At 41.5% G+C, this 16,428-nt stretch overlaps 1 protein-coding gene across 3 annotated transcripts in view; it reads left to right on the top strand.

The window, feature by feature from the left end:
* Positions 1-16,428, top strand: part of TTC28 (tetratricopeptide repeat domain 28) — a 504,341-nt gene that overhangs the window by 184,477 nt on the left and 303,436 nt on the right. The window lies entirely within an intron of this gene.

The raw sequence follows: 16,428 nt of genomic DNA, 5'->3' as shown, positions 1-16,428 counted from the left end.
GAATTAGTTTAGAAAAGGGCAACAAAAATGATTATGGGTATGAAACAGCTTCCTTATGAAGATAGATTAATAAGACTGGGACTTTTCAGCTTGGAAAAGAGACAACTAAGTGCGGGGGGGGGATATGATTGAGGTCTATAAAATCATGGCTGGTATGGAGAAAGTAAATAAGGAAGTGTTATTTTCTCCTTCTCATAACATAAGAACTAGGGGCCACCAAATGAAATTATTAGACAGAAGGTTTAAAACAAACAAAAGAAGTATTTCTTCACACAACGCACAGTCAACTTGTGGAACTCTGCCAGAAGATGTTGTGAAGACCAAGACTATAACAGGGTTTAAAAAAAGAACTAGATGCATTCATAAAGGATAGGTCCATCAATGGCTATTAGCCAGGATGGGCAGGGATGGTGTCCCTCGCCACTGTTTGCCAGAAGCTGGGAATGGGCAACAGGGGATGGATCACTTGATGATTCCCTGTTCTGTTCATTCCCTCTGGGGCACCTGGCATTGGCCACTGTCAGAAGATAGGATACTGGGCTAGATGGACCTTTGATCTGCACAGTATGGCTGTTTTTAATGTAAAATTTTAGAGCCTGCAAGTCCACTCAGTCCTACTTCTTGTTCAGCCAATTGCTCAAACAAGTTTGTTTACATGTGCAGGAGATAATGCTACCTTCTTCTTGTTTACAGTGTCATCTGAAAGTGAGAACAGGCATTCTCATGGCACTGTTGTAGTTGGCGTCGCAAGATATTTATGTGCCAGATGCACTAAAGATTCATATGTTCTTTTATGCATCAACCACCATTCCTGGGGACATGTGTCCACGCTGATGATTGGTTCTGCTCGATAACAATCCAAAACAGTGCGGACCGACACATGTCATTTTCATTATCTGCGTCAAATGCCACCAGTAGAAGGTTGACTTTCTTGTTTAGTGGTTCGGGTTCTGTAGTTTCCGCATCGGAGTGTTGCTCTTTTAAGACTTCTGAAAACATGCTCCACACCTCGTCCCTCTCAGATTTGGAAGGCACTTCAGATTCTTAAATTCTGGGTCGAGTGCTGTAGCCATCTTTAGAAATCTCACATTAGTACCTTCTTTGTGTTTTGTGAAATCTGCAGCAAAAGTGTTCTTAAAATGAACAACATGTGCTGGGTCATTATCTGAGACTGCTATAATATGAAATATGTGGTAGAATGCAGGTAAAATAGAGCAGGGTCATACAATTCTCCCCCAAGGAGTTGAGTCACAAATTTAATGAGCACATTTTTTTAACAAGCGTCATCAGCATAGAAGCATGTCCTTTGGAATGGTGGCTGAAGCATGAAGGGGCATACAAATGTTTAGCATATCTGGCACATAAACACCTTGCAATACCAGCTACAAAAGTGCCAGGCAAATGCCTGTTCTCTCTTTATGGTGATATTGTAAAGAAGAAGAAGGCAACGTTATCTCCTGTAAATGTAAACAAACTTGTTTGTCTTAGCGATTGGCTGAACAAGCTGTAGGACTGAGTGGACTTCTAGGCTCTGAAGTGTTATATTGTTTTGTTTTTCAGTGCAGTTATGTAACAAAAAAAATCTATATTTCTAAATTGCACTTTCACAACAAAGATATTGCACTACAGTACTTGTATGAGGTGAATTGAAAAATACAATTTTTATCATTTTACAGTACAAATATTTGTAATAAAAATAATATACACTTTGATTTCAATTACAATACAGAATACAGTATATATGAAAATATAGAAAAACATCCAGAATATTGAATAAATTTCAATTAGTGTTCTATTGTTTAACACTGCAATTAAAAGTGCGATTAATCGTGATTAATTTAAATTGTGATTAATGTTTTTGTTAATTGCATGAGTTAACTGCAATTAATTGACAGCCCTACATACAACATATCTTAGTTATGCCATATTCCAATTGTAACTATTTCTATGAAGAATATCGGACATAGTGTCACAATGGGCATCAGGAACACTTACCGCAAAGTATGTGCACCCACTCCACTTTGGGATTTGAACCTAGTATTACACTGTCTCACTTGACTGCTGTTTGAAGCCTTAGCAACATGTTCTCTTACACATCTGTTGATGAAGATGGAATTCCTAATGGCTATCACATCAGTCCATCGCATGGGCAAGTTAGGAGCCCTCATGGCACACCCACCTTGCACCATTTTTTTTTTCAAGAACAAGGTCATCCTAAGATCTCATCCAAAATTTCTAACTAAAGTGTCTTCTTCCTTCCATGTAAATTAGCCAATCTATCTCCCCATATTCTTTCCCAAACCACATGGCGTACACAGGATTCAGTATTTTCATACTCTAGATTTCAGACATGCACTAGTGTTCTACCTGAATAGAACTAAGTTTTTCAGAAAATCTCCGAGGTTATTCATTTCCACTATGGAACGTTCTAAAGGTTCCGCTCTAAAGTCTACACAAAGACTATATAAATGGATTTCCCGATGCATCCATCCGTATTATCAACAAAAGAACCTTCAACCGCCATTGGAGATCAGAACTCACTCTACCAGATCCTTTTCAACTTCCGTAGCCTTTCTAAACAATGTTCCAATCATGGATATATGTAGAGCAGCCACTTGGGCCTTCACATATATGTTTACAAAACACTATACAATCGATCGGAGTTCAAGATCTGCACAGGGTGAGTAACCTTCTCTGACTGATTGCTCAATTGGCTGATATGGATAGGACCTGCTCTTTTTCAGTTCAGCAAGAGCAGATGTCAGAATGAACGGTCTTGTGTGCTAAACAAGAAGAGTCAAGGTGGGACAATGTGTTGTATCTTCTTAGGCGGAAGTTCCCTTTACGTTTTAAAAGATGTTCTTTATTTCCAAGGCTTTTCAAAGTCTGGAAATAGATGGTAATTTGTCTAAAGATTCTGCAGAAGTGACTGGCACATAGGCAGTGTTGGGAAGGCAGTGTAGTATTTGGCTAACTCTGAGGCTTCAGGGTTAGTAGGATTTTACTCCTCAACATTTGTTTCCTTCAAATGTTTTACTCAATCTTTAATTAACTGTTTCATATAACTCTTTCACTTCCCTGCCTCCTGTTCCTCTTCCCTATCTCACCCATTACACTCTGAGTGCACATACTAGATATCCATAGCTGTTTTTTTAATGTATTATCATTTATTATTTGTATTATTGTAGTGCCTAGGATCCCTGCTCCTAGCCATAGGTACATGTGATTTGCCCTTCTGTAACCAAACTATTGGTTCATCAAGTTGAGTATCCTGCAGCAGTGGCAAATACCTGATGGTTTAGAGGCAGAGCAAATTATTATATGCCTGGTCACAGAGGAAATTATATAACTGTGCAATGCTGGTCACAGAGGTAATTACTTCCTGACCCTTGCAGCAGCTATTCCGAGGAATGAGATTTGATACTCTTATTTTAGCACATAACTAGCAACGTTATTCATTCCCTTTCTGTATGTAGGATTGTGGAACACGTGTTATTTTTTCATATCCAGATCTTCATTACATCACTCAAAGATTCTGAGGGGACCTGTTTTGGCTGACTTGTACATCATGATCCTGCTAGCACTGAACAGGGTTTGAATGGGGTTACTTGAATTTTATTTTCATTGGTTGTCTTTGTAAACTGTTGCTTCTAGACTCTCTAGTATTTGTGTTTGAGTCTTTTCTCTTGGATTATTGACCTGATCCTGTCAGTGCATATTTAGAGGTTTTCAAAGTGGTAAATGTTTGCCCCTGTGTTAATACTATTTAAGGAATGTAGCAGCTGGTTCTAGGGGAGACTTTACAGCCTCGCTTGTAGATCAGTACTGAATAGAGCATGAACTCTTAACAATCTTCGTACAGATAGGCTGTGAACAGGCCCAGTGCAGAAACCAATTCTCAGATATTTTGGATATTTCTCTTTTTGTTGTGTTGGATACTGCAAGAGCTTTGTTTTAGTCCTGGTCCTGAAACATGCAACATTTCACTGTAAAACTGGAGCCCCTGTTAGTGTCATAACAGTGGTGCATAAATTATAATGTGTAAACTGAGATAGTAGATCGCGATGGAGATGTGCAGACACAGCAAAAGTCCAACAGTCTCAAACCCTGGTGTTGACAGTGGGTTTTACATGTTTAGGGTTTTACATGTTTGCTTATGAAGAAATGATGAGTGACTTGTTTTGCTTACATTTTACTTCTACTCAAGAAGAAAAAACAAATGCAAAGCTCAGAGTTGCTTGTAACCTCTGGTATTTTGTTTGGCTTTGCACAGTTTTTAGAAATACTGCAACAGCTGTTTCCATGTTTCTCCTAATTACCCTAAGAAAAAGTGCACATCAAAATAATGTCTCCAGGTTTCTTAGCAGAAAGACACTTCTTAGGATTATGTTGTATTTTGTTTTAATTTTACTTTAATTTTTTCTTTTTTTGCCCTTGCCTCTGGAACTAGCTGAATTTTTTTCACATTCTTTAATTTATGCTTTTTGTTGCTGTGGTGATCTTATGAATGGGTGTTGTAGTTAGAGTTAGGATTAATTCTAATAGCTGCATATTCACACACACAGCAGAACTGTAATCAATGCAATGCCAAAATATTATTCACAAAGAAACATTTGCTCCTCTATTTTCCAAATAAAGCATTTGAAGGGAACACTCTTTGCAGTAAGTGGTATAGTAGGGAGTTTCAGAGAGTACAAGATAATTATTTGTAATTATGGACATGTCTGCAAGGGAAATCGTCTTAATTTGTTCCTGCTAAGAAACAGAATTGCCCTAGTTGCAACATATGAATCCTTGTAGGAGATTAATGCCCTATGCCTTTGATACTGTGCATAGACACTGTAACCTCTGGTTTCAGAGAAGCAGCCTTGTTAGTCTGTATCCGCAAAAAGAACAGGAGTACTTGTGGCACCTTAGAGACTAACAAATCTATTTGAGCATAAGCTACAGCCCACTTCATCAGATACATAGAATGGAATATATAGTAAGATAGATATATATATATACATACTGTGATAAAGCATGGCCAGAGGGCAGCAGGAGAGTGTTAGAAGGGAGCCTTTTTCCCTGTAGAGGGAAGAAAGTTTGCTATAAATTAATTAAAGCACCTGAAGCCAATTAAAGCACCTGAAGCCAGTCACATGATAAAAACCCCCTGCTTCAATCAGACAAGAGGAGGAGTTGAAGCAGAGTGGATTGGTGTTGGAGCAGAGAACAGTTTGGAGGAGTTGAAGTAGAGTGGATTTCATTGGAGTAGAGAGCAGTTTGGAAGGAAGCAGAGGAGAGTTTGGAGAAGTGCTGCGGTGGGCTAAGACAACAAAGACCCTAAGTAAAGGGACACCTGATTTGTGCAGAGGTCACAAGCTGAAGGGCAAGAGAGGGAAGTAGCCCAGGGGAAGGAACCACTAGTTCCAGTGGTTTACTGCTATTCCTAGGGCCCCTGGGCTGGGACCTGGAGTAGAGGGTGGGCCCGGGTCCCTCCCTCTCCACTCCCCTCCTCTAGGACACCAGTGGAACAGTTAATACCCCAGTTCAGGGGCAAGAAATGGTGCCCTGAACCCCACCCAAGAAGAGAGAGTGCGAGACCCATCATAGTAGTGACGGCAATTTGACACAATACATACAGAGAACAAGAAAAAGTGGAGTAAGATGTACCTCTTGGTTTATCTAAGATCGCCCCTTTAATCCCACTCTTCAATTTGAATTTTTGCCAACAGAAGACTTCAATTAAAAAAAATACTTAATGAAGTGCAGACAGCCCATTAGACTGAATTGCTGCCTTCACTCCAGGATAAGTGATACTGAATAGTAAACTTATAGTTGAGAGAACAGATGTTAAAAGGTATAATGTAGAGTAAGGGCATGTCTACACTACCACTTACGTTGATATAACTTACATCGTTCTGGGCTGTGAAAAAGTCACCCCCCCAAGCGACACAAGTTACAACAACCTAAGCACCAGTTTGGACAGAGTAATGTCGGCAAGAGATGTTCTCCCACCAACATAGCTACTGCCTTTCACAAAGATGGAGTAATTATGCTGACAGGAGAGCTCTTTCCCATCGTCATAGAGCGTCTTCTCCAGTCATGCTATGGTGGTGCAGCTGCACTGATGTTGAGCTTCTAGAGTAGACTGGCCCTAAGATTCCTCTCTCAGCTGTAGTGTACCACACCCAGGGTAGAGCTTTGCAGTATCGACAAGTCCTGTAGTTTAGGAAAGGAAAGCTTCAGAAGTTTTCTTGCCTTGAAACTGTTGGGGGAATGGATGTGTAGCACATTAGATAGGCTCGCTATCTGGAATCTGGGAAGAGAATAGAGTCTAAAATCACTTCTCTTGCCCTGCTGCTGCCTGTGCTGTACCTGCCCTGTGGATAGACAGAAAACTTCGTTCTCCAAAGTTGTATATTCAGCACCTTTCTTCAGGGTCAAATCCACTAAAAAAAACTCTTTGAATCTGTGCATATTAACATTAGAGAAAATAAACAGATACAAGCACATGCTGTCAGCAGACGGTTCGTTTCATGGTTTGTTAGCTTGCACTGTTACGAGGAATTAGAATATAGAGCTGAACTGCAGCCATCCCGTAGCTCTAGAATCCAACTGAATAACAGCAGCTCATCTTCCTCCTTTTGTCACTCAAATAACATGCAAAATACCAAATGAAATGATGATAAATGTTAGGTTTAATCCCCAGACCTGTTTTTGAGAATCAGGATTTCTGCAGTAGCATCACCCATAGAAATACGGTGTAGCTTGTATGTGCACTGAAATGCCATCAGAGTGGTATCATTTTTATTTAGTTTATTACTGTCTAGAAATATCCATTCCTTTATTACTTTTCATTAGTTTTTAATAAATATGCAGCTGTATGGGATTCATGTGCACTTCATGCAATGAGCAGAATCAAGGCAAAAGTGAGAACACCTCTGCAAACTGAATACCACTGTCCTTAACTCATAAACAAGGGGGCATTGTTTTAGTGTAGGGATGGGCAAACTATGGCCTGGGGTCCACATCCGGTTCTCCAGGCATTTTAATCTGGCCCTTGAGTTCCTGCCGGGAAGCGGGGTCCGGGGCTTGTCCTGCTCTGGTGCTCTAGCTGGGGAGAGGGGTCGGGGTCTTGCACCACTCCACATGGCTCCTGGAATCAGCGGCATGTTCCCCCTCCGGCTCCTATGTCTAGGGGCAGCCAGGGGGCTCTGTCCACTTCCCCCGCAGCTCCCATTGGCCGGGAACCACAGACAATGGGAGCTGCAGGGGCAGTGCCTGCAGACAGGCCAGCGTGCAGAGATGCCTGGCTGCACAGGAGCTGGAGCGGGGACATGCTGCTGTTTCTGGGAGCTGCTTGAGGTAAGCGCCACCCAGAGCCTGCCCCCTGACCTCCTCCCACGCCCCTTCCCTGCCCTCCAGCATCCCAACCCTCAATTTCGTGAGCATTTATGGGCCACCATACAATTGACATACCTGGATGTGGCCCTTGGGCCAAAAAAGTTTGCCCACCCCTGTTTTAGTGAGTTGCCTGGCTTATCCCTAAGAGAGAATGGGCCTTTGGTCCTCATGCAAGACAAAGAAATAGGGGGCACTCTTTCAAGTTCAGTTGGTAGTTTGCTCAGAATACAACATTAATAATAGGAAAGAGACAATCAACTTAACCAAAGTGCCAGTGTCAAGAGGAAAGCTTGTCTAAACAAGCAAGTCTATATAATCACAATGATCACCCTGCTTAAAATGGTTCTTTTCCCTTCACTGCGGTATAGCACGTTGGCTGTCCATCCCTGCTGAATCAGGGGACACCAAGCACATAAGTAAAAACTGCTTAAACTTGAAATGGAAACAAATGGCACAAGTCTGAATGCCTCAGAGAGATATTTGGAAACCTTGTGGTTCAGTAACCCTGACCCAAGCTTCTTAGAATAGCTGAGTTTTCAATATGGATTTTCTTCTGTTCCAGTTGATTTGAAAAAGAACATCCAAAGAGAGGACTGACTATCATTATGAGTTTGTTCTCAGTTTCTGCATGGGGAGTCCCAGCAAATCAAGATAAAAATTTAGCATTAATGCTTAGGCAAAACTGATTTGAGAACAGCATAAGATATGAGATGTATTTCTGTTGACTGTAAGTCAACTTAGTGTAGTGCTGGTGGAGGAATTCTGCATAGTACCTGGACAGGTTGGTAGCAGAATTTAGGGACCCCCCAGGTCAAATAGTTTTCTGCCCAGGTGATTCCCTTAAACTGATGTATTTCAGGGACTATTGCCTCATTTCCCTGAATTGCTGGTGCCAAGGAAGTGAAAGCAAACTCTGAAACTGAAATGTGAACCACAGCAGTGCAGTCTGCTCACTGAACTACTCAGATTCATTATTATTTTCCAGTGTCCAGAGGTGTGCTAGGCTTCTATCTGTGCATAGAAGAAATGGAAGCAAATATGGCAGGCCACCAGCTTGGCTTAACAGAAATCTTTGGTGAGCCTAAACACAAAAAGGAAGTTTAGAAGAAGTGGAAACTTGTATAGATGACCAGCGAGGAGTATAAATATATTGCTTGAGCATGCAGGGATGTAATCAGGAAGGCCAAAGCACAATTGGAGTTGCAACTAGCAAGGGATGTGAAGGGTAACAAGAAGGGTTTCTACAGGTATGTTAGCAACAAGAGAAAAGGTCTGGGAAAGTGTGGGACCCTTAATGAATGGGCGAGGCAACCTAGTGACAGATGATGTGGAAAAAACTGAAGTACTCGGTCTTCACAGACAAGGTCAGCTCCCAGACTGCTGCACTGGGCAGCACAGTATGGGAAGGAGGTGAGCAGCCCTCAGTGGTGAAAGAACAGATTAAGGACTGTTCAGAAAAAGCTGGACATGTACAGTCCATGGGGCTGGATCTAATGCATCCGAGGTTTGAGAGTTGGCTGATGTGGTTGCAGAGCCATTGGCCATTATCTTTGAAAACTCGTGGCGATCAAGGGAGGTCCCGGACAATTGGAAAAAGGCAAATATAGTGCCCATCTTTAAAAAAAGGGAAAAAGGAGAATCCAGGGAATTAGACTGGTCAGGCTTACCTCTGGAAAAATCATGGAGCACCTCAAGTAATCCATTGTGAAGCACTTGGAGGAAAGGAAGGTGATCAGAAACAGTCAATATAGATTCACTAAGGGCAAGTCATGCATGACCAACCTGCTTGCAGTCTATGATAAGATAACTGGCTCTGTGGATATGGGGAAAGCGGTGGATGTGATATACCTTGACTTTAGGAAAGCTTTTGATATATTCTCCCACAGTATTCTTGCCAGCAAGTTAAAGTAGTATGAGCTGGATGAATGGAGTATAAGGTGGATAGAAAGCTGGTGGGCTCAACGGGTAGTGATCAACAGCTCGATGTCTAGTTGGCAGCCAGTATCAAGCAGAATGTCCCAGGGATCGGTCCTGGGGTCGGTTTTGTTCAATGTCTTCATTAATGATCTGGATGATGGGATGGATTGCACCCTCAGCAAGTTCGTGGATGGCACTAAGCTGAGGGGAGAGGTAGATACACTGGAGAGAGGGATAGGGTCCAGAGTGACCTAGACAGATTGGAGGATTGGGCCAAAAAAGGTCTATTGATGTTCAACAAGGACAAGTTCAGAGTCCTGCACTTAGAATGGAAGAATCCCATGCACCGCTACAGGCTGGGGACCGACTGGCTAAGTAGCAGTTCTTCAGAAAAGGACCTGGGGATTACAGTGGATGAGCAGCTGGATATGAGTCAACAGTGTGCCCTTGTTGCTAAGAAGGCTAACAGTGTATTGGGCTACGTAAGTAGGAGTATTGCCAGCACATCAAGGGAAGTGATTATTCCCCTCTATTCAGTACCAGTGAGGCCACATCTGGAGTATTGCGTCCAGTTTTGGTGCCCCCGCTACAGAAAGGATGTGGACAAATTGGAGAGAGTCCAGCAGAAGGCAATGAAAATGATCAGGGGGCCTGTGCACATGACTTATGAGGAGAGGTTGAAAGAACTGGGCTTATTTAGTCTGCAGAAGAGAAGAGTGAGGGAGGATTTGATCAGTCTTCAACTACCTGAAAGGGGGTTCTAAAGGATGGAGCTAGAGTGTTCTCAGTTGTGGCAGATTACATAACAAGGAGCAATGGTCTCAAGTTGCAGTGGAGGACGTCAGATTAGGTAACACTATTGCACTGGGAGGGTAGTGAAGCACTGGAATGCTTTACCTAGAGAGGTGGTGGAATCTCCCTCCTTAGAGGTTTTTAAGGTCCAGCTTGACAAACCCTGGCTGGGATGATTTAGTTGGGGTTGGTCCTGCTTTGAGCAGGGGGTTGGAATAGATGACCTCCTGAGGTCTCTTCCAACCATAGTCTTTTGTGATTCTAAGATGAATCATGGTCCTTGCCCCATGCAGCTGAGATGTGACTGTTTGCAAGGGAAAGAAAACAGCAGGGTGGGATGAAAAAAGAAGGCTGTGTTGTCACTCGTTGAAGGCAAATGTACATACGGGGGAGCAAAATTTAGGTCTTTAACTCAATGTTTGTCAATGTGGTGGCAAAGTAGGTCTTCAGGAGGGATTCGAATAAGGAGAGAACTCAGGAAGAAAGTTCAGTGCACGGGGCCAGCTTGGAAAAGGGTATGGAGATGGTTGTGGGAGAAGTGGACAAATTGGGCTTCATTGGCGGGGCACAGGATGCAATCAGAGACCAGGTCAGATAAGATTTGCAGGCAGAACTCAGTGCCATTTAGAAATGTAATGTGTACATGCTAATGTAAATTATTCATTGGTATGGATGGCAGAATAGACCCCCGACCCATTCTGGATTCATCCAACAGTTTTGAATCACAGTTCTCCATTTTATGTGAACAAGTGGAACAACTTTCAGCTGCTAAATGGTATCAAAGTACTTTTGATATATTGATAATATTCCTTTCTGCTTGTCTACGTGTTGAGCTGAGCTCCTGCTCTGGCTGTTGAGCTCTCATTGAAGTGACTCCTGGATCAGTTTGTAACAATTTCCCCAGTAGATCTCAGGATTGGTGGATGTATTTTATTAAAGGTATTTATACTGGGACTTGGACTATATTTCATTAAACTTGGAAATAAAGATTGAGCTATTGATGCTATCTAGATCTCCCCTGACTTAGGGACTCTACCTTTCAGGAGCATAGATTTAACCAGCGGAGCTCTAGAGCATGGTCTCTGTGTTTATCCTAGCTATGACTGAGTAAACAAAAGGGTCAGATGGAAAAAGGCCTTCAGATCGCTAGTTGAATAGTATTGCGGTTTATTTACCTTTTGGCTACAATAATGTTATTCTAATCCAAAAACCCTGAGTAAATGTTTGTTGAGAGTTTCTGCAATGTCTAAATATTGAACTGTGTGCATTTTTTAGTGGTAGCATGACTGAATGGTAAACATCTGCTAGGAGCCATTCCACAACTGCTCTAACACATGAGCTTAGGGAAGGGAAGCTGAAGATGCTGCATGGCTGCTACTGCCACTGAGAAGTTGATTATATTGTGGACAACCAGAGATGCAAACTGTAGAGTAAATTTGTTTCCATCAGCAAACCAAACTAAGACATGAAGCTCCACTATAAAACCTGTTCTCTAGAAGCTTCATGTTTGAGAGGCTGGGGAACGTCCATGACAAGAGACAGAGTAAAGAACATCTCAGCTCTTGCTGGAATTTAGGAGTCATCCCTTCACCTTTTGAAAGTGTAAAATACTTCAACAGCCTCAAATGTTCTAGCGCTTTTGCTTGGGAGTAAGAAGACTCCCTCCACTTCCAAAAAGACTGATTTAAAGAAAATTTTATATAAAAAATGATACTGATTCTCCCCATCATGTTAATAGACTACTTAAATGTTTTTAAAGCTTTTTTGGACTTCATGTATTGTGCATGTTTGGGCAACCTAAGCCATTCCAGTCATTTCCTTTTAGTTCACAAAACTAGACAATAGTGATGGAATCCAGAGACTTATTAAGCCCTGGTATTGTTGTGGTTTGTTTTTAACAATGTATGTTGAGTCATGTGTTCAGGTGAGAAATACCTTGTTTCCATTATAAAGAAATGTTGCTGTTTTTATTGGAGCTGCTCACAGTTGTTTTATTTTCTTTCTTGTTTACAGCTTATTACATTTAGTTGAGGTAAAGGAAGATTGTGAGATGCTACTAAATGTCATTTTGTTGCAAACTGCGCTTACATTCCCTTTGCTGGGGGCATGAACTAAGTTGTTTCTCAGAGCACCTTAGTAGTTTCCTTCAGGATTTAGAAATTATATGTTTCATTTTCATTATACAAACAATTTTGCCTTAAGTACATGAAAACTGGAGCTGAAGTTCGGTATACATCTTCAGCTGAGCAGAAATGTTTCTGGAACTGGCTCGCCTAAACCCCTGCACTCAGAATTGAGTTTATGGTTTTCAGTTGCAAATAATTTGTGTAATTGTAGCAGGAGATGTTCTGAAAGAGCATTTTTTGCAGTTGATGTACAAATCAGTTGCACCTTCTGTAAAATGCAGACAAAACCAGTGCTATCAGAGGATTTAGGATTGATGAAAAGCCCATGTATTATGCTGATGGGAGCCACTTAAGTAATTATCTAAGACATAAAATCTTTCATCTCTAACTTGTTTTGATTCTATGTATTTTCTGAGAGACGTACAGAATTCTTTTCTGTGCCATGTACTCCCATCAAAGGCTAAAAGGACACCTTTCTAGGGACTCATAGTAAACTTTCTGCTACCCTTCCCGCTAACCTTTCCGTTTTTACTTTGTATTAATTAAATTGCTTCTGATGTAGAACCTTTCTAAGCTCCGTAGTAATTATTATCTTAGTTATTTTCAAATGGGAGCTACAAATACTCTGGATTGAAGGGCTAGTTGATTTTATGGCTGCTTCTGTAAGCATCTCCATATCCTCTGTTAAAATGCTGTTTTCTAACTTCTCACAGCAAACCCTGCACAATGGATTGGGAACAATCTAGATTGCTTGGTAAAATGCGTGCAACCAAACAACATGCATTTTAATACAGTAAAATGGAATGCTATACATCTGGGAACAAAGATGTAGGCCATACTTACTGGATGGGGGAGTCTATCCTAAGAAGCAGTGTCTCTGAAAAAGATTTGGGGGTTGTGGTGGATAATCTGCTGAACATAAGCTCCCAATGTGACACTGTGGCCAAAAGAGCTAATGGGATCACAGGGTGCATAAATGGGGGAATCTCAAATAGGAGTAGAGAAGTTATTTTACATTTTGTTTGGCACTGGTATGACCACTACTGGAATATTATGTTAGTTCTGATGCCCACAATTCAAGAAGGATGTTGATAAATTGCAGAGGATTCAGAGAAGAGCCACAAAAGTGATGAAAAGAGCTCAGCCTTTTCATCAGAGAAGGTTTAGGGGTGATTTAATTGCAGTTTGTAAATGCCTATACAGGGAAACACGTATTTAATAATGGGCTCTTCAGTGTAGCAGAGAAAGGTCTAGCAATCTAATGGCTGAAGTTGAAGCTAGAGAAATTCAGACGGGAAATAAGGCTTTCATTTTTGACAGTGAGTGTAATGAACCATTGGAACAATCTACCAAGAGTCATGGTGGATTCTCTGTTGGTGAGAATATTTAAATCAAGATCAGATGTTTCTCTAAAAGATATTTTGGAGGAATTATTTTGGGGCAGTGCTGTGGCCTGTGCTGTACAGGAAGTTCAGACTAGATGATGACCGTGGTCTCTTGTGGTATTAGAATATATGAATCACCGTGGAATATTCCTATACCTCAGTGAGCACAACGAATTGTTATGCCTGTTCCTCCTAATGTGGAATTACACCTATTCAGACATGAATAAGTCTTCACTGAAGTGAAAACATTAACAGTATTACTGGGGAAGAAAAAGTGGAAAAATGTTTGGTTCATAAAGGATCCAGCTGGATGAGTTGTTCATCTTGACTCAGACCAGTCCCTCCTGGGGACTGTTAACATCTGGCCCTGTCCTGTTTTCCGGCACCCATCTATGTGATTGGATCCAGTTGCGTGTGTCTAAACCCTCCATGTCTGGGTAATGGCTAATAACTGTTCTAGCCTTGGGCCTTGTAGTCTGGTTATCTAGAATCATAGAATTGTAGGACTGGAAGGGACCTCGAGAGGTCTTCTAATCCACCCTGTACTCAAGGCAGAACTAAGTGTTATCTAGCTATCCCTGACAGGTGTTTGTCTAACCTGCTAGTAAAAATTTCCGGTGATGGAGATTCTACAACCTCCCTAGGCAATTTATTCCAGTGCTTAACTACTTGACAGGAAGTTTTTTCTAATGTCCAACCTAAACTGCCCTGACTGCAATTTAAGCCCATTGCTTCTTGTCCTATCCTCAGAGGTTAATGAGAACAATTTTTCTCCCTCCTCCTTATAATAACCTTTTATGTACTTGAAAACTGTCATCATGTCCCCTCTTGGTCTTCTCTTCTCCAGACTAAACAAATCCATTTTTTTCAATCTTCCCTCATAGGTCATGTTTTCTAGACCTCTAATCATTTTTTTCCCCTATTCTCTTGACTTTCTCCAGTTTGTCCACATCTTTCCTGAAATGTGGCACCCCGAACTGGACTATACTCCAGATGAGGCCAAATCAGTGTCGAGTAGAGCAGAAGAATTACTTCTCGTGTCTTGCTTACAACACTCCTGCTAATACATCCCAGAGTGATGTTTGCTCTTTTTGCAACAGTGTTACACTGTTGACTTATATTGAGCTTGTGATCCATTATGACCCCCAGGTCCCTTTCTGCAGTGCTCCTTCGGCCGGAGCCCTTCCAAGCCACCTTGTTGTTTAGAAACATTCATCCCCCCAGACTCAACCTACCTGTGGGGGCTCTGGTTTCCTAGTTATACCCTTCAGGGACTACATGGCAATAAGACAACCAACAGAGGCTTAGCAAACAAATTTCTACCCTTTAAACAGCCCCAGAGTTACAGATCATAGGAAAACAACAAACTCCTGAATGCTCTCCCCTTGGCCTGACTTCATCACTTCTGTGAGTCCTGGGTTTGGTCAGAATCATTAGCCTGGGCAGTGCCTCTTTCCCTTCTTGCTTCTGGCTGTGGAATGCTCTCCTTGCTTGGAAAAGTGGTCTCCTTTTAAAACTGTTTCACCTTTCTTGCCCATGCACTTCTGCTAGGGAATTTCCAGGGTCTCTTACCATTTCTTTTCTGCCCTGTCCCCCAGACCTCTTTCCTTTGTGTCCCCTCTATTTTCACTTTTATTTTATTTTAGCTTCTCTCTTCCTAACTAAAACCCCCCTAAAACAACCCCCGCCCCCCAAAACTGGCTCTAACCTGCTAATTGCTGCCATCACACACTTCTTACTGGGTGTATGTTCTACCCTGTCTTATCTATTTAGGCTGTAAGTTTTTTGGGGCAAGGACTGTCTGATACTCTGTACAGTGTCCAGCACGGTGGGTCTCATTCTTGGTTTGTCCTTAGGCCCCACCATAATTAACAATTGAAGGTAGCACAGTATGGGATTAGGGCTGAAAACTACCAGGAGATCATAACGTCTTCCCTTAAACTATAATTGCAATGTGGGAACAAGGCTGATCAGGTGCAGGTTTTTATTATTGCTGAATTTAAACAAAGGGCATTTTCCCTTCATGTGTCAGATTATACAAGAGCAAACAAATGTCAGGTCTGGTGGATTTATTTTGGATAAAAATCCATGTAAATTATCGGTGGCACTCAGGCTTCTGGCACATTGTTAGTGTGGCCCTTGCTTTTAAAAAGTTTGGGTGTAAATCCTGTACTTCATATAAAAGAGGGAGAAGCCATTATGAGATGGTGTTTAACTCCCATCTGGGATTTGTGGGTTTGGTCAACGTAACTGAGATTAAAGAGAGGGTAAAAACATCTGTTACCTCATTCATGTTTTCTGTAGTTTGCCACTAATAATTAGCAACACAAGAGGAGTAGATTTTTTTCTGGTTGTGAGAAAGGAATATCAAAGTATATGGTATTCTGCACTTAAATGTGCTTAGTCATGAGCCAGAAATTCTCATCTGTCTTTTCAAACAATTAAAAAAAAATGCATTTACCCTGTCAATGAACAGGCATTGGAGGCTATAGAAATACAAGTAGCATCTGCCAGTGAAATTAAAGATTTAACATATCTCAGTATGAAAGTTTCATTAGGAGAAAGAAATCTATCCTTTATGAAACACAAATCCCTGTCATTCTTTAACTCCTGATGAATCTGCAAATGACACCTGATAGACTGAGACTCGCACTGTTTTTCTCTCTTGTTAAGAGTAGGGCAGGACCTTTTATGCTGAGACTGAGAAGAGCCATTAATTAGGGGGTATATCCTCTGAAGATAAAGCAGCTCTGTATAGTATGTGGATATTTACAGTCTCCAAGAGAGGAGGAGATATATTACTTACTTGGTGAAATAGG

This window comes from Dermochelys coriacea, chromosome 15, assembly GCF_009764565.3.
Source record: "Dermochelys coriacea isolate rDerCor1 chromosome 15, rDerCor1.pri.v4, whole genome shotgun sequence".
Taxonomy (NCBI): Eukaryota; Metazoa; Chordata; order Testudines; family Dermochelyidae; genus Dermochelys; species Dermochelys coriacea.
The sequence above is the reverse complement of the archived record's forward strand: the minus strand, read 5'-3'. Positions and strand labels throughout refer to the sequence as shown.